Here is a 22,622-nt window from a genome sequence, read left to right on the forward strand (position 1 = left end):
AAGTCCCTAAAGTTTCCCTAATAATGCTAACCATGGTTGTTCTTTGGTAATTTTTTTTAATTTCTTTTTTATGATTTTATTTTTAAGTCATCTTTGCAGGCAACATGGGGCTCAAACTTACAGCCTCGAGATCAAGGGTCACATACTGTGCCAACTGAGCCAGTCAGCACCCTTATTGTTGCTCTTTGTAACACACACACACACACACACACACAGAAATGAGTAAGCACAAAGGAATATGTATCTGGAGACTCCTTACGAGACTATGCACTATCCGGGGCACATCTAAGAAAGTGGAAGTAGGATGTCTTGGTGGTCAGTTAGTTGAGCTTTCCACTCTTGGGTTTGTCTCAGGTCACGATCTCAGGGTTCACGAGATCGAGCCTGGTGTCGGGCTCTGTGCTGGCAGCACAGATCCCTGCTTGGGATCCTCTCTCTCCCTCTCTCTCTGTCCCTCCCCCACTTGTGCTGTCTCTGTCTCTCTCAGAATAAATAAATAAACTTTAAAAAGAGAGAGAGAGAGAGAGAGAGGGAGGCAGCCAAGCAAAAGGTTCTGTATTTCAGTAACTCAAAGTTCCATGAAGACCCACCATGTGACAGTATATAGTCTGACTCGTTGAATAAGTTCTAAGTCTTACCCTCAAGGGGTTGCTTTTTATTTTTTTATTTAAAATTTTTTTAACATTTATTCATTTTTGAGAGACAGATTGTGAGCAGGGGAGGGGCAGAGAGAGAGAGAGAGAAAGGGAGTCACAGAATCTGCAACAGGCTCCCACGCTCCAAACTGTCAGCAACAGAGTCCGACGCAGGGCTCGAACTCACAAACTGCAAGGTCAGGATCTGAGCCAAACATGGATGCTTAACCGATTGAGCCACCCAGGCGCCCCTTACCCTTAGGGAGTTTAAATTCTAGCAGAAAAGACAATCCAGGAAACTCTGCAACAAGAAGTAAAGGAGGAGAAGAAAAAGAAAAGTAGGGGATGGGAAGAAGATGGGGAAGGGAGAAAAGGGAAAGAAAATGGGGAGGTGGCTGAGGAGAGCGAGGGAGGCAAAAAGAATCAGCTTCCAGGGTTGGCTTTGCCTTTCTACTTGTATGAAAAGTCATGATTCCACACTAACATTTTGACCTGAGTGGAATTGAAGAAACCAGGATTCTAAAACTTCTCCCGGTGAATAGTGTGGGTAGTAACAACACAAACAACAACCTACATTTACTGAGCTTCCCTAGGTACCAGACACTGTGTTAACTGCTCTGTAAAGAATAACCCATTTAAACTTCACGGCAACCCAGAGAAGGGTCCCAGGATTTTCCCTTTCGCAGGTGAGAAAACTGAGTCTCAACTACATGAAGCATCTTGTAAAGGAAAGAAAGTAGATCAGTAAGGACAGCATATGTCAAAGGTTGTGTGATATTTGGGGTTTGGGACTTGAGAATCCAAAGGAGCAGATGAGGAGAATCCAAAGCAGCAGAGTGAGCTGGGACAAGGGAATGTAAACACCCTTCCCCGCCTTCCCCAAATTCTCAGAAATATTGAGCAGGTCCCGGAGTTTTCCCACAATTTGGAACAGTTATTCATGGCATTTTAATTCCACGTGAATGGAATCATTCCAGTTGCACAAGCCATTAGTGCACAAGTGGCACATCTTATGACAGTGGCAGGCCCCGTGGGCTGGGTAGACACAAATGAGGAAGGCATAGCCAGGCCTGAGAAGCTAGAGGAGACGTCCTCGGAGAAGAGCTTGGATGTGATTTCAAGGATGAGCAGGAAGTCTCTAGGCACAGGATTGGTAATGGTAGGCAAGGCATCAGATGGCATCAGCAAAGGTACGATGTGAAATAAGTTGGCGTGATGGAAGGCAAAACGAATGCTACGAAGCTAATTGTTTACAGTTGAACTCTATATCCGTGGAAGAACCCAGAAAGCCTCATTCGTATTCTAAGGACCTATTTTCTAGAGAATTCAGGCAACTGAATTCTCTGCTTTCCTAAGCTTCAGTGTTTCGCTCGACAGAAACCTAATGATGTGCTCCGGCCCGATGTTATGAACTGATTGTTTAGGTTTGGATGGGTTCCTGGGGGTGGGGTCACCATAATGGGATTAGCGTCCTTATAAGAAGAGGAGACCAGAGGGTACTCTCTCTCTCGATCACGTAAGGATACACCAAGAAGGTAGACATCTGCAAAACAAGAAGAAGGCCCTCCGTCACCAAGAACCCGACAATGCTGTCACCTTGATCTTGGACTTCGTAGCCTCCAGAACTGTGAGACATAAAAGTCTGTTGTTTGAGCAGTTCAGTTAATGGTATTGGTTGCATCCAGCAGCTGGGGCTGACTAAGACTCCTAATCTCCCCTCCGATGCAAGAATCGTTTCTGAAATAGTGCCAGACATTGGTGGACCATTCATATCTTAATGATGCCAGTGATGAATAGCACCACTCCAACAAGTTTGGGAGCTGAGGAAGGAGAGGCTAAGATACCTCTCAGGTTTTTTTTTTTATTTGGGAGCAGGTAGAAAGTACTGCTCTGAATAGCAACATGCTGGCTTAAGTTCAAGTACCTCACGAGGCAGAGGTATCCAGTGCGCACTGGGACATCTGAAGCTCAGGGAGAGATCCTGCAGAGCTATTTGGATTTGGGAAACCAGTGGCTGATAGCAAGTCATGGGGAAAATGAGAGGGGAGAAGTCTGCCTGAGAGGCTGATAATTATCCAATGATCGGGGACATCAGCTGGACGCTGAGTTCTAAAGAATTCCAACATCAAGCAATTGAGAAAACCCACCAGGAGAGTAAGATGACCTTCCAGCATTTGGCCTTTCCCTCCGATACCTCGCAGCTTTGGTATGTACCTCTTTAATGCTGGTGTCCTAAAATAGATATTTTAGGTCCAGAGAAGAGAGGAACTCTCACCTCATTTTAGCGTCTATAGTTCTATTAACGTAACTTGTGTCTATATTAATGTTCCAGCAGCCATAGTCTACTGTTGACTCATTTTGAATTTTTAGTCAAACGAAAACCCCTGAATTATGTTTTCAATAACTGCTACAAAGCTAAGTTTCTATAACTTATGCTAGTGTAGTTGGTTTTTGACCTTACAGATAAGTCTTGTCTGAATTAATTGTTTAATCCTTTGTTCCTTGGTTACCTGGGTCATCCAGAACAAAAAAAAAAAAAAAAAAGTTATGTTTTATCTGTTCGATGTAAGAAGTCAGGTAAATGATTAACATTCAGATTATCTTCCAAAACATTTTCAATGAAAGACTGTGGTTTAAAGGAGTCAGGCTTCAATTATTTGGGTGGTTATCAACACTAGGTATCACTCTGTACTTAGTTCCTTCTATAAATATGTGCTAAATGTTGGCTGTTTACCAAGCCCTATACTAGGGTCTGAGTATTCAGGAATAGAAAGAGTTCAGTCTCTTCTCTCATGGGGTTTATTCTTAGGTGGGAAAGATAAACAGTAAACAAATAAGCAGAAACATAAAATCCTTATAGGTGCCATGAAGGAAAAGCACAGGCTTCCAAAAGAAAGAATGACGGGAGATCTCCAGTAGATGGGTGAGTCAGGGCAGTCTTCTGAGGAAGTGGTGTTAAGCTAAACCTGAAGTATGGGTAGGTCTCAGCTAAATGAAGATGGGGTAGAGAGTCAAGGCTTCAGGGTAGGCTGGGACAAGTACAAGACCAGAGGCAGGAGAGTGCTGTTGTGTCCAATGTCCCAAAGGACGGTTAAAACTATATGGCAGCAAGGTGTCACCTCTGATGGGACTATCATGTCACATGGTAGTGTGCAGCCAGATCATCGAGCCTGGTAAGTCATGTTAAAGAATGGTTTTGTTGTTGTTGTTGTTGTTGTTGTTGTTGTTTCTTTTTCTGTGGGTTTTAGTTTTGCTTTTGTTTTTGTTTTTGTCAAATGCAGTGGGAAGCCTTTGAAAAGTTTTCAGCCAGAAAGTACATTTTCTGTTTGAGAAAGATGACACTGGGGGACCAGTTAGAAGGTCGTTGCCAAGGTTCAGGTAAGTGATGCCTATGGATGCACTCGGATGGTGGCAGCAGAGGTGGGGAGGTTTGTGATAGGCTTTGGCAGGATGTGTTGGGGAAGATGTAACAAATGGTGGCCAGGTTTGGGGACTGTTCAGCTAGGTGAATGGAGGCAACGTTTACTAAGACAAAAAAACAAGGTAGTAACAGATTTACAAAGGCAGGTCAGGATTTCCAGCATGGACATGTCTAGTGTGAAAGCCTGTTGTACTATTGTCTTAAGTGTAAGAAATCACACTTCTGGCTAGAGATATACATTTTAGAGGCCTTGACAGAAAGATGAAGTTTAAAGCCAATAGATGAGATTGTGTATGAGACAATATAGGTCAAGACTTGGCTTGAGGACAATGCGTTAGGAGCACCAACATTTAGAAATGGTGTGAAATGACTTAACTGGCCAGAGCGATAGAGAAGAAAGAAAGGGAAAGAGAGAAGGAATGCCCAGACTGCAGTTTCATAGAACACAAGAGAAATGAGTTTCGAGAAAGAGGATGTGATTAAATGCTAAGAGGTCAAGTAAGTTTTGTGGCATTAAGTACTTCTATCATAGATAAAAAGTCCTTGAGGGTGGACATGACTTTATTTGGGGCAGGGGAGTCCCTAGACCTTGCCTAGTGTTCTCACATAGCAGATTTACAATACATTTTTGCTAAATCAATGAATTAGTAAGATAGCAAAATCATATCGCCCATCACAAATTTGCAGAATGGCTTTCAATACGTAATCGAAATCACAACCACACTGTGAGAGTCTTGTCTTCCCAACAAAGGATTTGCTTCCTGGAGAAACTAAGTGTCTTGCCAAAAGTCAGATGTCTAGTGGTATGGTATGGCCAGAACAATTCTGTTGTTCTGTACCAACATCCCAATTCACTAGGGGTGATAAATAAATGAAGTCACTTAACTAGAAATTAACATAAATTAATATGTACTATATTGGCCCATGTCAAGATATATATCCTGGAATGCATTGTAGTATATGGCTCTGTGTGTGTGTGTGTGTGTGTGTGTGTGTGTGTCTGTATTCCCCCAAACTTGAAAGTTCAAAGAGGAAAGCCGTGGGGTTGGCATTCAGCTCACAGAGATAGCAGCCACATTCTTTAGTATAAAAGGGGATGAGATCCTAAATAGTGTCTTCTGGGTGTCGAGGCGGTTGATGGAAGAGAAGAGACTGAGGATATGAACCGATAGTTGTAGAGGGTTGATGGTTAGGGGGGTTGGAGACCAGCAGCTGTCATAATGACACAACTTCCCATTGCCCCTACAGACATTGTACAGAAGACAGACTCAACATGTCCCAGGGGTGGGGGGATCTGGAGCTGCACCCCAGGGATTCTAGGCACACTCACACATGGGAAACAAGAGCAGCTGCAGTGACTTGAGAGAGCGAGTATAACCACCTGGGGTGAGGGAATGAGTCATCCTTCACCTTCTTTGTCTCACATTGTTCATTTGCTGTTAACAACGGTTAACGGAAGGAAGGATTGTTCCTCGCACCACGGTTTCCAGTTCCCATCACATCTGCAAACCCACATTAACCAGCCCCAAATGGGGAACTTGGGACATGCAAGTCGCCTAGAATGCAGGAAGTTTTGCTTCAGTTCCATGGATCTTATCATGACTTCCTCAATCTCCTCTCTCCTGATGCCCCCTCAGCTGACTTGGGAGTGATTGGGCTCATAAAGAATTTTTTCTCCTCAGACACATACTTAAAAAGAGAAGATCCTCATGATCTCTTATCCTTCTGAGGACAAGAGTTTATTATTTCCCAGAATTTTGATTCCTATGAAGTTCTACCAGAGGATCACAAAATGGAACCTAAAAAGTCCCCTCGTGGCTCTTGGAACCTATGTTCTTAGAAGATGTAGTCTGTAGCTCACTACATTAGGTGTTTCCAAATTCATTATTTTAAAACAATGTGCTTAAAATAAGCTCAGCAAGAGCTATACTTTGTGGGCTTTTAACGGCGTCATGAGTATGGGCCATGTTTTCCCAACTACATCTTTAATGACTTGAACAGTGGGGATTGTGCTATGAAACAAATGGAGCCCTGTCATTCTTTGAGGTATTATAACAAATTCGGAAAATAGCACACAATGATGGGCTGGAATGCAGACAACATTTCCCGACAAGTGTTGCATCCCGTGTCCTTATAGAAAGGATTCCACTGGTAAAGTCTTTGGGATATAATCCAAACCTAGGCTCATCTTGTCTAAGATGAAATCTCATCCGTGGTGCTAAGAGAACCTTGTGTTTAAGAAACCAGTTAACTTTCCTTTATGCTATGCTTTCCAAATGTCTTTACCCGTAGGACTTTTAGGTTGTTTTTTGGTTTCTGTCTTCAATGGGGGTGCATTTTATTGCATACGGATTTGGCAAGTATAACTGACTAGTGCCCTCCTTGGAAAGACTTGGGCTCAAATCCAGGTTCCGTCATTTTCTCAGGTTGATGTCCTAGCCACTTAGAGTTGAGTGGGTTTGGGCAAGTCATTTTAACCTCCAAAGCTCATGGGGATAGTACTGCATGCCTCGCCAATCATTTCAAGGATTAAATGAGGTAATATAAGTGGAATCCAATCTTAACATTTGGCACACGGTAAGGGGCTACAAGAAACTCACTTAGCTGAATCTGAATCACTGCACGGCCAGAATCAAAGTAAAAACGAACAAACGAAAGGCACTTCTAATGAGGAAGATTCCTGCAGCAGGCTGTGTGAACCATCAGTGGTACGCACATCACTATTGTCTGCCACTTTTTACGGTCTAAGTCTTTGTAGCAGGTGCATATAGTAGAAATGTTTAAGTAATTCGGCACATGCCTTTGATTGTCAATCTCGATTAGTAAGGTAGACTGAAAGCCAGACCTTTGCATCAGACTTCCTTGAGGAAAAGAATCCGGAACTGGAGTGCTAGGAAAGCTGTTCAAATACTTTCCTGGGAGATGCAGATCATTTTCTGAATGCTGAACGGAAACTTCGTGACACTCCATTACAACATTGATGTCAGGCAATAGAAAAAAAAAAAAAAAAAGAAAGAAAGAAAGCATTTTGCTAAGGAAGCTCTTGTGGCCTGACAGGTTCAAGTTTAAAAGGAAGTTTGACTTCCACTTCTCTTTCACTTTTATTTATTTATGTGTTTATTTTTTTAAATGGTTATTTATTTGTTTTGAGGGGGGAGGGGCAGAGAGAGAGAGAGAGAGAGAGAGAGAGAAAGAGAAAGAGAGAATTCCAAGCAGGCTCTGCTGTCAGTGCACAGCCCAATGCAGGGCTCAAACTCGTGAAGAGTGAGATCACGACCTGAGCTGAAATCAAGAATCAGACACTTAACTGACTGAACCACCTGGGTGCCCTGTCTTTCACTTTTAAAATAAGTGAACGCATTATTTTTTAACCAGCAAGGAATTGATTTTCCATCTACTTCTAAACAGAATCTCCTTACACTAGGGAACTCCAAGTCAACCCCACATTTGAAAATTAGCATATGTTTACCAGTCTTCTGACCAGAATGGAAATCCCTAACTTATCTTTTAACTGCACAGCACAGTATTGTCTTTGAGAAAAGAAAAAAAAAAAAAAAAAAAAAAGAACCAGCTTTCTGGGAAGGGTTATCTTGTCCCAGCCTTAAATTGGAACACATTAGTCACCGTCATACCTTATTAAAATCTAGCAAAACAGTGGGTAAAATAAAATCGTTTGGTCCACTTAATTTGACTAGAAATTGTCGGCTTCCTGAGAACAGCCTAAACCAAGAGGAGGAGAGGCTGATTCCAATAAAAAGGGGGTGATGTTTTCTCCAGACAGGTCTGGAGTCTGGAGGATGTGACTCAGATTCATAAACTATCTCAGACACTTTGTTTCAAAGCCATGAATGTGAAATGCAACATACAGCAGAGTCGCTCCAACCAAGGCCCATGTCAGATACATGAAATGCACCTGAGCAGAAAACTAAAGCAAGTCTGAAACCCAGTTTCCTCTGCTGATGCAGTTTGAAGCCACTTTGTGATGAAAATGTGTCCAATCGGTGCAAAGTATCTAAGCACTTTAAAATAGGGGCTCAAGAACTGGTTTTAGGGATAAGTGGTCTTGACCTAAAACCTCTGAGAAATGTCGTTGCTCACATATCCAATTTAGATACATGATAAACTATGACATCAGAGTCTAAGGAAGGAGAAAGAGGGCTAGGAGAGTAGTATTTATTTAGCACCTTCTTTGTTGCCTAGAGGCACTGTGTTAGTTCATTTGCATGCCTGCTCTCATTAATCTCTATTACCAGAGTATGAGGTAGGCATTGTCATTGCCATTTCAAAGAGACAGAGAATAAGCAACTTGCTCAAGATCACACAGGAAAAAATTCAAATTCAGGCCTTCTGATTGCAAAACCATGGGCTCTTCTCTTCTCTCCAGTACCTGTTTTAGAAATCAGAGCTTCGGATGTTAGGTAGTAGGATAGCATTCTTGTCAATTTTCTTGAGCTACCTCAAGAAAGGTACAGGTCTTCCTTCTTCTAAGTTAAAGAAAAGTATAGTAGCTAACATCATTGAACGACAGGAACTTTGCAGAGATGATCTAATCTCTGTAAAAAGCCTGCGGCAAGTTCTAGATGGGAAAACAGAAGCCCAGAACGTACTTTGCCCAACCTTACATAGTTCAGGAGTGGCAAGACCAGGATTGAGTCAAGGTAGTCTGATTCCAGATTTGCTCCCTTCGCCATTATACTGAAGTTGAATATGTACGCATACCCTATACCATTGTTTCTTTAAAAATAGCTCTGGACTTGTTCATTCTCTTCAGAAGTACAGCCTTGCGATCAATGGAATCAACGAAGGACCTCATTCCTTGTCCATACACGTGCTGTGGCTGTCTACTTCCCGAATGGTAAGGTTTGATCCTGAGAATGTAGTTCCTTTGCCTTTGAGTGGCTCATTTTGGTTGATGGACTGTCATTAAGATGATCAACTTACAAGACAAAGCTAGTGGCCTGTATTTTTATGTATTTTTATTTATATGTATATTGGCAGATCAACTATCAAAAAAGTTCAAATATTGCTTGGCAGATGGCTTGCCATTAAAGCCAAAGGTCAGTGGACAAGGGTGGGTAGCCTGGATACACGTTTGGATGTAATAGGCCTTAACCACAAAGGTGATTACCCCTAAGAGGGATGAGGGGTGTGCCTTCTTTAGAATTTTACAACATAAAGCTTTATCAGCCCCACTTACATGAAGCACAAAAACTTCAACTTCAGTGTTAAACAAACCAATCTGTCAAACACTTGGGATACATTTATCATCATTCTAAAATATTATCAGCATTAGCTACAGTGTTACTCTAATCCTATTGAGATCTGTCAACTCAAATCGTTTGGAGACATCCTACAGACCTCAGTTGTCCCTAGAGTTTGTAAAAGTGCAAGGAAGACCTGCTCTTTCTTCTTGAAGAGACGTTACCTTTCTTTCTCCACCGAAGGCCAAAGAGAAAATACAGTTGTACATTTCTGTCTTCATGCTGACAGTAAAACCCATGTCTTAGTCATACGAAGAGTGATTTTCAATACTTTAACAGAAAATACTCTTTCCAAAATGAGTCTAGCTAATAGAAGCTCTGTTAGGTGTTTCTTACACTTTAATTCAAAATGGTTTATTTTTTAATATATGGGTTTGCCTCCAGAAGGAGCCTGTAACTTTTCTAACTCACTCTCTGTTTTTCAAAGGTTTTCAGTGATTTTCTTAAAACGGCCACATTGAGTTCATCCAAATTTCCCTCACGAATAGCTGGGATCCCACAGCCCTGGCCTGGACAGGGCACCCTGCAGGCAGGGATGAGCCTACCAGGGAAGGACTGACCTCTGGTTCTGAGGAGTAGAGCAGAGGAGAAGCCAAAATCTGGGTTTGGAGTGTATGACCAGGAAGCATGGAGAGTTCCTCAATGTGTGTCCAAGGAGAGTCCTGACGAAAGAGGTAAATGCACATTGAGGGATACGCAGCAAAGCCCAGGCAAGGCTTGGGGCCCAGGAGACTGGACAGATGCCCTGAGCCACGGGTCATGGCAGAACTGGGGCCTTTCCAGTTAAGCCAACATATGTTAACAAGACTTGCAGGTTGGCCACAAGCTCGTTTAGACATCCTGGACCGTAAACACTTCCGAAGGTAATTGAGCAGAAATTAGACAAGGTTCTATGCTGACGTAAGAAGCCACTTCTGTCACAAGTTGAATCTTCACCTTGCAACCATCTGTTTCACCAGAACGCTTCCCTCCCATTTTTAGTGCTGAGACGCACGGTCCTGATGATCTAGCTGTGCACTCAGGCATTCGACAGCGGGTGTCTCTGGTCCTTCCTCCAACGCCAATACGAAGAACCCAGAAATGAAAAAGATTATTAGTCAATGTTTATGTGGCATCATAAACACGATACAGTGTGGGGGAATTTTGTTTCTTAACCGTAGCAGTTTATTTTGGTGAAATTATTACAACTTTTAAATCTCTTTCATTGTGTTCCAAAATCTGAGCAATTCTTTTAATTAACATAATTGTTTTTGTTTTTCAATTACACGTGTATGTTTCATAAGCAACATAGTCATTTTCTCTGCATTAAGTAATATGGTCATTTTCTTTGCACTTGGACAGGTCTGGGCCCCAAATAGGCAAGAATAAATGGGCCGCGGATTTTAGTCAGTTCGCTGCCTGCCACATTACTCAACGTGTGGGAACAACTAAGAGGTTCAACCTAAGAACACGAAGATTCCTTGGAAAAATGAAATCCATAGATTATAGCAGAATGCCTTTGCGGTTCCAAAGACTTTATACTTTTAACTCTTGTCCAGCAGGTTTAAGGATTCAGGGGGCAAAAAATGATCAGGCTTACGTGTCTCTACTGAAATAAGAGGGGGCAATGGTCGTATTTGGCATTAAACGTTCTGAGATCAAAATTCATTTTCCTCGGTTACTGACTGGGTCAACACGGAAAGATCACTTTACGTCTCTGAATCTTTATTACCTAACCAATCTGATAAGGGCACCAACCCTTTCTTTTTTGTCACCGTCCTATCAGATTGCTCCTTACATCAAATGAAATACTATCCATTAGTTCAACCTAAAATGACGATTTGTATTAACAGAAGCCTGGATGGCACCAGCGAAATCAGGGCTGTATAGATTAAGTATATTTATAATTAAATACATTCATAATCTGATTCAATTACGCACATCTCCAAGTGAGAAATTAGAATTCAGAAGTGTGGGTTCTAGCCCGGCTTGGATGGAAATCAACATCTTTAAGCAACTTCCCTAGCTACTTTGGGATTCTGTCTGCTGGTTTGTAGAATGAAGAAGTTACCTTCTATCTAATCTGGATAGTTAAATCCAGCTCAAGTATGTTTCTTTAGCCTTCTGAATATGTAGATGTGTTCTTCATTCAATGGATGGTATGCCTGCCTCCTATCCAGTTATTTGCCCTATTCCTGACAATCTGTAATTGGTTCCTAGGAACAAAAGGCTCAACGTTTAAAATGCAGAAAACTGTAGTCAGCCAATCCCTGGTGCGGACGAGGGCTGGAGCTCTGTACCCAGGGCAAAAGACGCACATCCGCCTTCTATCTTTCTTTTCCATCATGTTTCGTCTCCAAATTCCCTTACTCATCTCACTAAAAAATTGCTCCCTGGTTATTGTGTAAAACATAATTGATTTAATTAGTTTAGCCTAAACAAACAAAGCCAAACATCACACGATGGGATTAGCCGCCGGCATCTCCAAGGTCTGAAGTTCTAAGGCACCCACTTGAAATTGCACGTTAAACAGCAGGTTCACAAAATTGCGGAGGGGGTGGGGGAAGGGGCCTTATGGATCCAGTTCAGCATTCTTGTCGTATAGACAAGATATAGGTGCTCGAAGCAGAGCTGGGGCCAGGCCTGAATCACTCTGTCCCGAGTGGCAGGATCTGAATCAGAAACCAGGACATCTGACTTTAGGCACATTGCTTTTCCAGTGATGTCACAGTTTGGCTTTGCCAGTTACATCTCCTGCCCTTCTCCCTCTTGCTCACAAAACTCCTGGACCTCCCACGGCTGCATCTAGTGCCTTTGGGCAACGCTGGAACAGCAACCCTTCCTCTAGGAGACCATACGCCTGGACCCACAGCTTTGTGAACAGACCATGAACTGGCCTTCCAGAATTTCCTCATTTATACCAAAGTTGTTTCCATCTCGGGGCCTTTGGGCTGACTCTTTCCTCTTCTTTGGAGTACCCTTCTCTCCACAGATTTTCTAGAAGGTTCTTTCTGTTCCTTTGAACTGTTCCTCAAATGTCACCTCTTCTGAGAAGGCAGCATCTACCACTCCATCTGAAGTCCTTGACCCTGCCATTATTCTCTACGTCCCGGCCCCGCTTTGTTTTTTCCCCAAAGTGCTTATCAATCCTCAATATTATATTTGTATTATTTATTTTTGTACTTGATAATTCTCTCTTTTTCTCCTCCTTCTTGAATTTCAAGAAATTAAGAACTTCTGTCTTGTATTTACCACTTTGTCTGAATGGTTCCTAGAAGAGTGTCTGGCCCAGAGTAGATAGATGCCCAATGCATATTGCTAAATGAATGAGTTTGGGAGTGAGATAATCTTTGTAGTTTCCAGATGGGTTTTCTCTCCCTCTCTTTTAGTAATTAAGCTGGTTGATTTGGGTTCTTCTAAGAAATTAGATTAGCATAATTCAACCTCAGTTTGACACTCTTTAAAGGTCAACTCCCTCTTTTTCTCTTAACCATAAGTCATTCTTACTCTCTTTACTTTTATTTTGCAAGGCAGTACAATTTATGTAGGATGGACTACCGCAAGTTTCTTCCTGGAACGTAACAATAGATTCAGAGCTTAACATGCTGTTTTGTGCATCGTGTCTGTTTCAAATTGGTTAACTCTGAAAAGAAACCTCAAGGAAACTTCACCTTGTCTTTATTAAGTATTTCTGCTTGTTGATATTTGGTTTATATTGCTCTGCTGATGGGGATGCTCTGAAGCCAGAACTGTGCTTTTTTATGTCCACTGAGTTCTCTTGTAAATGGTGTCATGCTAATTACATTGTCTACTCTGAGCCCAAAATATTGATGGATAGTGGGCGAAGGGTCCCGGTGGAAAAGTACTGGCAGGACTTCTTACCTATTATGACATTTTTATTTAGCTCAGTCTTTATTTTCCAATCTACTTTCTTTAGAGTCACTTCATTTAAGGGGTTATTATTCACAGTAAGAACATTTTTTATCCCTGTGGCAGAGAGAAGAGTCTAGAGATTGCATCTGATAGAAGGGCAAATTCAGAAGCACTCCAAGCCAGACTCTGGCCTCTGCAGAGCCAAATACATCAAACAGAGATGATGAGACAGAAAAGTATACTCTTTAATTAGTTCCTACCCACAAAGAGTGGTTTTCAAGGCAGAAGGGAATACTTGGGTCCTCCATGCAAGTGTCTTCTTGTCCCTCAGGGATTTCCTGTAGCCTTGAGGAGAAATTTGCTTGCAGATTAGGGCTGTCCTTACTTTAATTTGGTGTAAGTTTTATGGTATATGCTTTTTTTTTTTTTTTTTTTTTTAGGCTGAGTTTACTTAGCCATTCATAAGGCTGGACTGCAAGGTCCTCAAAAGGCAAAAAGTACGCTTAATCAATAGAGTTTATAGAGGACCTAGAGTGGTTTCTGGCACATAGTAGGGGCTGTCCAAGTGTTTGTGGATTTATGATTGAATCAACGAACGCATGAATGAGCAAATCAAGTAAATCCGTGAACTCATTCTTCCCACCTGGTTATTTATAGTCAGGACTTCATAAAAGACGAAAGACTGCTACTTGTGTCATCACTTGGATCTATCCCATCCCCTTGTCTCAATCTGGAGTAGAATCAGTTGAATCCGCCGAGGCCTCTGTTGTGTCCGCATGAACTTCTGCCCAGTTCTGCTCCCATTTCTTCCTTCCGGGTGTGTTTCCCATATGGATCCCCCAATAAGGCTCCTGCTTTCAAATCTCTCCCACAGAGTCTGTTTCCAGTGAACCCGACCTAAGGCACCGTTCTGAGACGAAACCGTCTCAGTTTTCAAGGTAAAGTATTCTACTTACCTTACAAGGTGGTTGTGAAGATAACAAGGAAAGTATAGAAAAGATAGCTGGCCACCAGTGGATGTTAATTCATTTTCCTTTTGCTTTTCACCACCTGGACCACATTTTAAGTCCTTTGCTGCCCCCAAAGAAGTGGTCAGCACAGAGTTGCAGCGTGAGCAAAACATGTGAATGTAAATCAAACATGTGTCCTTTTATTTAGCCTGTAGAACGATGGCAAGAGTCAAGGCCAAGATGCTCAAATACCAGGCCATCTCAGGTGCACTCCGTAAAGGAAACCTCAACCTTCAACTTTCACAGAGTTTGCTGGAAGTGAGTTTGAGTTTCTCTTGTTGTTAAAAGTGAAGAAAAACCCAACCAGCACCCCAGGACTTGTCTCTTAGAGAGGGCTGCAAGAATTTTCTTTTCTTTTCTGGGGGCTCAGAACAGCTCCCATCAGAAGAGAAACTGGGTCAGTTACCTGCCTCGGTAGCAGTTGTGAGGTTCTCCTAAGAATCACTTGGTGCTTCTTTTTACCTACAGTCTTAAGTGTGGCCTTATGGCTGCCCCTCAAGAAAAGCCACTTGGGAGGAGTGACAAGCCAAACTTCCCAAGTCCCCAGTACTGAGTCTCCTTTGAGGGAGAGCGAAAATGTTCCTCAAGCTACCCCACTGCACGTTAGGAAACAGTTTTCACAAATGACCCTTGACCTTGTTTGTCTTACGTATTGCATTTAATAATTAATGGCTTTTAGGCACCATGAATCTTTAGGCCTTCATTTCCCTTTCTGTAACGTGGAATGAAACTGGTGATGAAACTCTAGAATATTTTGTTTAACTATGGTATAGACACAGATGCACTTAAATGTACCTTCCAGCTTCTTTTTCCTTTTTTAATTTGTTTACTGTGTATTTACTTTTGAGAGAGACAGAGACAGAATGCGAGTGGGTTAGGGGCAGAGAGAGAGGGAGACACAGACTCCGAAGCGGGCTCCAGGCTCTGAGCTGGCAGCACAGAGCCCGACGCGGGACTCGAACTCACGAGCTGTGAGATCATGACCCGGGCCGAAGTAGGTCGCTCAACCGACTGAGCCACCCAGGCGCCCCTGTGCATTCCATTTTCAATAGATTGGTGATGCTAGGAGAAAAAAGATAAGAACAGTCAGACCCACCAGTCCGTGAACATCTTTCAGATGCCAGGGCCATGTATTTGGTATTAGTTGACTACTGTTGTAACAATGTTATATAAAAGAAAACCAACCCGAACAAAAGGGTTATGAACAACGAGCTTGTGATTTCACGGTCTGTCATGGGATGTGACTACCATTTGGTTGATCTAGGCTGGGCTTTGGCAAGGTAGCTCTGCTTTAGGCTGTGGCTCTGCTGGGCTCAGCTCCAAAAGGTAGATTCAGCGCATGTCTGCTTTCTGTGTGTTTGTTCTGAAGCCTGAGATAATGGGGGCATGCTACCGAAAGCCCCCCACCCCTGACAGGAAAACAAAACCCCATCCTGTAATTCTCTCGTTTTCCATCACAGTCCGCTGGTAATTACACAGCAGTTGTCTGTTTGCCTGCACTTTTCAGGGGCCATCGGTCTTATTCTTCTCGGGATCCATTACGTCTTGAAAATTGTTTGGCAAACAAAAGGCGCTCTATAAGTGTTTTTGAGCTAGCAGATGCATAAGTGAATAAAATCTACATAAATCTATGCCAATACATTCTCAAAGGATTGTGCTAAAATGATGAATGGTTAAGCTACAATTTGTAATTAGGACAAGCTTGACCTGCTTGGGCAGTTGCTGAATCCTTTGAAGTTGACATGATGGAACACAAATGACAAATGGCCCTTCGTGTCAGCATTTGTGTCGTCCACGGGCGGAATGGACCACTGACTTGACCTGTTTTTTTTTTTGTTTTTTTTTGTTTTTTTGGTATTCATTCATGGGAACCTGATGAAATAACTGAGAGAGGTCAGCAAGCGTCCACACAGGGCTTAGAGTCTTGAAAACATTGTATTTGGAATTATTAGCAGAAAATTATTAATTACCTACAAAGCATCAAGCAAGAAACTATGCCAGTAGTTCACTCAACGACCCCCTGGAGAGCAGTTCCAACACAATCCCGTAAAGGCAAATGGAAGGCGTCCACAGAGAGTCTTCATGTCAGAGAACCACGAGCCAGCTTGCAGAATCCCGGCTTCCGTGGGGAGTGGTTAGAAATGGCCACAGGAGTGTGAAATCAGGTTTCACTCCCTCCTTCAACGTTCAGAGGTGAGTGATGCCGGGCATGTCACTGAACTCCTTTGAGTCTCAATTTTGTCATCTGTAAAAGGTAGATAATAACATCTGTCCCTTAGGGTTCCTCGTGCAGATTAAATGGGACAGTGTAGGTGTAGTGCCTGGTGGGCTCTTCCTTTATTTATGTTTTTGGTGCAAAGCCATTTTCTTTTTAAAGTTTGAAATTAGCTTTTCTTTGTGGACTGTTGAAGAAACTGCTATAGGGTTGATGGGGGGTGGGAGGGAGGGGAGGGTAGGTGATGGGTATTGACGAGGGCATCTTTTGGGATGAGCACGGGGTGTTGTAGGGAAACCAATTTGACAATAAATTTCATATATTAAAAAATGAAGAAAGTGCGATACCCTTCATTTAACTTTTCTTTTGCCGTTATCTTGGTTTGCTCTAGAAGTATTTTAGTATTTGTCTATTTATCCAAGTCTATCTATTATCTGTATGATGTAAGTGGCATTAAATTGTTTATAAAGTGATCCAGCTGGTTTCTGTGGCTCAGTTTTTTTAGTCTTTCTGAGCCTCAATTTCCCCACATGACTTTACTATTCAGGGTTTATTGAAGGTGTAAGAGTCTACGAATTCCACATCTCCCCATCTATCCACTAAGGAGCCACTGTTTTCTTATTGGTGCATCCGTCCTTCCATAATTCCATCCAAAATGCTTTCATGCCATTCACAAATAATCTCTTATAGTAAATGGTTCATTCATATTAACTTGAGTTTATAGGTAAACAACTAAAATTAACCAGAACCTTGCTGGAATTGAAGCAATGTGGATAAGCACTCCTATAGTTGATGAGAACTATTTATACGTTATTATAAAGTACATCATTTGACCAAATAAAATGGAACTGGTGGAAAAGGCATGTGAAACATGCTTTGAGCTATCCGAAACATGAAAGTTCCAATTACATAAGCAAATAAGGTAGAAGATGATTATTTATATTCTAATCATTCAGAATAAGAGTGTATTAAATAACGAGCCCTTCTGACATATTCAGCTGTGATTTACTTTATGAGAATCTAATCTACATGGAGAATTTTTTCAAGAACGCATATATCCCATATATTAAACCAAGGTGGTCTTAATGAACAGTTTCATTAAATACGAGCTTCGATTGTTTGCTTAAAATACAGTCTTAGCTCTTAGTTCATGCTGCTCTGAGTTCATCCTCTAAGAAGAGAGATCGTCCTCTAGCTGCCTCTTTCATTGCCACTGCCCCTCCCAGCATCTTACTCGAGGTCTTTAGGAATCCTCTCCTGGTGATTACAACAGCCTCCTAGCTGAGTTCCTGCTTTCCAAGCCTTCCCCTTTGGTGTAATTCATCACCCATTCTGGCGATCTTCGAAGATAGATGCTTGATTCTAAAAATCCACCCAGAGATATTGCATTTCCCTGAGGCTAAAGAACAAATTCCGTGGCAGAGCACACATCACTGTTCTGGCCTCATTTGTCCTCATTTCCCACACAGCCCTACCACTTACATCAAAATGGCAGTGAATTAAACTGCCTGCTGTTCCTTGGGTTTCCTTATGCCTCTGTGCCTTTCCACAAGCTCTTGCCCTGTGGAAACAGCCTTTCCCCTTTAACACAGGGGAATCCTATTTGGTCATCAAATGCCTCTTCCTCCAGGAAGCCACCCTTGACTTCAACGTGCACCTGCCCTCCCTCTACCAGTCTATCACAGTGCTCCCCTCCTTTGCTTCAAAGGCACCCTCGCTAACCTTGCTTGATGCTTAGCACGCTGCACTGTAATCATCTGAAAAAAATGTTTCCATCTTTCCCAGACTACTGTGACCAGTTGCCCGCAAAGGTCCACGGCCCTAACACGGTGCCTGGCACGTGTTAGACATTTGGCAAGTGTTTGTTGCATGAACGAAGTGGGTGCACTTTTTAAAGCAGCAGCGACTTATTTGGTTGCCACACACAAAATTTCAAACGAGAAGGAGGATTACCATACAGGGTGATTTGTCTGCGTGCTTTGTTTCCCTGTCATATGATGTCAGGGATCAACGGGTAGCATTTGCCCCTCTTCAGACTGGAAATAGCTTTGTTTTTACTGCTTTTTCATCCTGCATATTAGAGGGAGCTTTCATGGTAGACTTTAATGTGACTTGATTGTGTCTGTACTCCTATGCCTCGATACCCTGCTTTTCACCACAAGTCAGCAAGATCAAAATCTTCTCCTAATTATCTTCCCTACCTGCTGAAATATCAGTGCTGGGAATGCCTCAGTTGCTCGACAGTTACGCAGGTGGTAACGGTGCACGTTCCCATGAGGCAGGGTGGTGATGCCCGCACTTCAAAGGGCCTATGCCAAGCGGTGATGTACATTGTAGTTCAATTGAAGCCATATTAGGGTGGCATGCTGTATTCTGACTTCTGCTCGTATCACAGAGAATCCATTCCAGTAGTGCACACAGTCACCTTTACGGGGCCCCAGAGTTAAACAGGGAGTGGCTTTTCGACTCTTCCAGGGTCCATCTGCCTGGAGATGGCACCTGGCGGTCCCCGGGGCCAAATTTATCGCAACATACGTGTAACGGCCCGCTGCTTCGTGTCAGGCCCAGAGGTAGTCTCAGGTACAGTGTTTCAAGGATTCCCGGTGGCAAGCGTCGATTTTCATTTCAGCTAAGGCTCACAACAGTTCGAGACATGCCCCAAGTCATGAGATTTGTCATTTACAGAGTCTGTGTCAACGAGCAAGTTTCCTAACCTCTGAGATTCAGTGTTTTCTTCCGAACGCAAATCAATGCCTCCACCGCCGGTCTGTACGGAGTTTCCCATAGACGTGCACACAGACAGACGTGTGTGCGTGTGTCTACATATGCATGTACGTCTGTGTATATGCGTATAGGTATCTATCGATCTCAAGAGAAGTAATCAAAGGAGTAGGTACACAGTCATTTTTTTCTAATTGTTGCCATTTTGTTTTCCTTCCCAATATCTCCAAGCAGGTGAATCACCCAACCTCCAGGTTCCCTTATGCTTTATGACACAGTAGCCTTTGTGAACTCTCTTTTCATTCTAAAGATCGCCAATAGTCGATACATCCCTAAGATGACTGACAAAGATCACACGGAGAGACCCAGGGTCTCTCATGTGTGTCTGAGGCTCACAGTAGAGGCCCTGAGAGCGGTAGATTTGGGTGTGTGTTTGAAGGAGGTCATCTGGCCTGTTTTGAACCGCTGATGTTTCTGGTCTCCCGCTGGGGGCCTTCAGCTGATTCATCACTGTCAAGAACACAGAATCAGGAGTTAGAGAAGTATGAGTTGATTTTCAGGCTCTGTCATCTAATAGTTGTGTAAGCTTAAGCAAGCTCCCAAACTTGCGTAAGCTTCAATTTTACATCTATACGATGGGAATGATAACGGCACTTGCCACATAAGGCTATTGAGAGGATTAACTGGGACACTGTAGATAGAGCTCTTGGCATGATGTCTGTCTCATTCTCAGATCCAATAAATATCATTATTCTTGCTACTACTTTACCACACCTCCTTTTCCCTTTACCATCTCCGCCGATTTCCTCTCCTCTCACGCAGGCACACTCTCAACCCAACCTCAAACCCGCCCCTAGGTTTTCAAATATCCTGGAAGGTGTCACCGGGCGCTGGAACGAGTACGTGAAAATATAGGCTGTGCGTATATTACCTCTGGAATTCACTCCACCCCCACCTTTGCTTCTCAAGCATTTGATCATCACCAAGACCCACGCCACATCTGACAATTCTCCCGGTAACGGGTACAGCGAAAACTTGAACTCGAATGCAGGCTGAGAGCCTTTTTTAGAGCAAGATTTCTTAGTTGTCACAATAAACTGAATTTTCGGGTACACAAGGTGTTATCGGCGAGCAGTATCAAACCTTCCGAGTCATCAGCAAAAAACTAGGTTGAGTTGGATGGAAGAATGCTCTGCATGTGATTCTATCACTTCCTATCTCAAAGCAAATCAACGACAATACCAGAGCGGTTCCTGTAGCAGTGTTTGGGTGTTACAGTGTGTCAACAGACCTGCATCATAGAATTCTGTTAATGTTTCAACTGCAAGGCAAGACTTAGTAGAGTATAAACTTGCTGGGATCTTGATATGCAAATTTAAACACAGGGAGGGAGCAGAAGACCAGTAGCGAAGGGTAAAGGGAAATAAGGAGGAAGTGAAGGAGGAGGGTCAGACAGACAGTCAGAGATGATTGTCACACAAATACTCGGTAATGTGGGACAATTTTCTGAGTATTTGTTATCTGTTAAGAATTTTCATTTCCCTCTTGTATCTACTTCTTTCAGCAAAGGATATTTTTTTAAAAATTCCAAACCCTCAGTGAATTCTCATAAGTGCTATTAAAATTGAGAGAAAAAAGATTCTCAGTTTTTAAAGAATTAGAGTAGGCAGTTAGACATTGCAATTGTTGGCAAGTTTTCAAATATTCCAGATTTACAGTAAGAAAAAAAAACCAGTTTTCTGGAAATAGCGATTTTGAGGGGCCGCACCTTGCTAATAACTTTGCATTCAGTCTCTTAAGTGCGAGAGCTATATTTCATTATTGAATGTATTTTCCCCTTCTTTACGTGAATACGTCCTAGCCTTATGAAGTTATCATGTTGACTCCTTCAAGAACAAGTACTGTGATAGGAGTCTCGAATTCAGATGTCAACAGAGGGTGAGCAGGTGAGAAGATCCAGAGAGGCACGGAAGCTGTTCAGTGATAGATCCTTCAACGTGGGACTGAGTGCCAGTCAATTCTTGCCATGCCAAAATGGGAAAGAAGAGGTCGAGAAAGGGGTACCCTATAGAGTTTACACCGTCTGGCATGCAACATAGATTTTTCATGTATGTGTCTGTTTCTCTTCTCCTTCCTCAAAGGCAAAGAACTTGGGGCCCTCAATACATACGTATTGAATACACTTTAAAAATCTCGGATGAAGATAATGACATTCCATCTATAACGTGGATGTAAAACTGTACAGTGTGGTAGCTACAGGGGTTTGACCTTGCTACTTTCCCTTCCCTTTTCTCTATTTCTTTGGCAAATAAGTATTGAAAGTCTATAAAGTGCCAGACGCTGTGGTGGGGAGTCCAGCCGAGAACCAAGCAGGAAAAATCCTTGTTTTCGCGGTACTTACATTCTATGTGGGAAGATGTGGACAATAAACTAAGTATATTCATAATGAGCATATATTTAAATTATATAATAAGTATATGTTTATAAGTATGTATTTATGTACATGATTATTTGTTTATTGTCTGCATCGTCCCGGCTGGAATGTAACCATTCAACACCTAGGTGTGTGTGTGTGTGTGTGTGTGTGTGTGTGTGTGTGCATGATCTCAGTGATGAACCGTGGAATCCAGGCTTTCCTCCTTATGCCCACAAGTGCTTGCTGAGAGCCTCTGATGCATCATGCTGAATGATGGGGATGGACTGGGTGAAAGTGCTTAAGAGGACGAAGGACCTTAAGATGACAGGGCAGTTCTGTCATATGTAAGAGTAAAGGCAATATCAAGTATGGCTTAAGAAACTTTTCTGTTGTCGAACGTTAAACTAGTTTAAGTGGAAAGAGGCTTTTCTGGTTTCTGCCTCTTGCCTGCATTGCAGACAGGTGAAGTTGCCAGATATTTAAGTTTGCTTTTTTTTTTTTTTTACTTATAGGGCTTGTCTACACTGAGTTAAATATGAAAACATAAATGAAATTGCTCTTTATTTAAATGATGGATTTGTAATAAAGACCTAGGTTGGGATGGATTTGTAATAAAGACCTAGGTTGGGATTTGGTATGAGAAATCTACCATTTGCTAGTAAGCTCCATGAAGGTAACGATAATGTCTGTTGCTCAATAAATAGTTATCGAATAAACGGAAAAGCTTCCAAATCTTGCAGTGTTATACTTTTACTGTTTGAACTCGATGACACTGCTGTGTTTACTTCCTCTGTTAGAAAATATTTATTGAGAACTACTTTCTGCCAGGTGTTATGTTAGGCACTGGGATATGCTTTACGATCAAGCTAAAATAGTCTGTTTCCACAGATCTTTCTAGAAGGTGAGATAAAGCTTAATCAAATAACCACATAAATAATGTAAAATTGCAACCGCAATTGCATACTAGTAAGAGTTATAAGCTGTCAGGAACACATGAATGCATTCATTCATTAATTCAGTAATTATTTGTTAGGACCTAGTATGTACTGGGCGCTCTCTTGGAAGCACCGGGGACACAGCAGTGAACAAAT

General features: G+C 42.3%; 1 long non-coding RNA gene across 1 annotated transcript; it reads left to right on the top strand.

Moving 5' to 3' along the window:
- The first annotated feature begins 8,664 nt into the window (after positions 1–8,664).
- LOC131495087 (uncharacterized) lies at positions 8,665–10,495 on the top strand. Its single transcript, XR_009253749.1, has 3 exons — positions 8,665–8,911; positions 9,745–9,991; positions 10,299–10,495. It is a non-coding gene; the product is annotated as an uncharacterized LOC131495087 (long non-coding RNA).
- The last annotated feature ends 12,127 nt before the right edge of the window (positions 10,496–22,622 follow it).

Source organism: Neofelis nebulosa, chromosome 14, assembly GCF_028018385.1.
Source record: "Neofelis nebulosa isolate mNeoNeb1 chromosome 14, mNeoNeb1.pri, whole genome shotgun sequence".
Classification (NCBI taxonomy): Eukaryota; Metazoa; Chordata; class Mammalia; order Carnivora; family Felidae; genus Neofelis; species Neofelis nebulosa.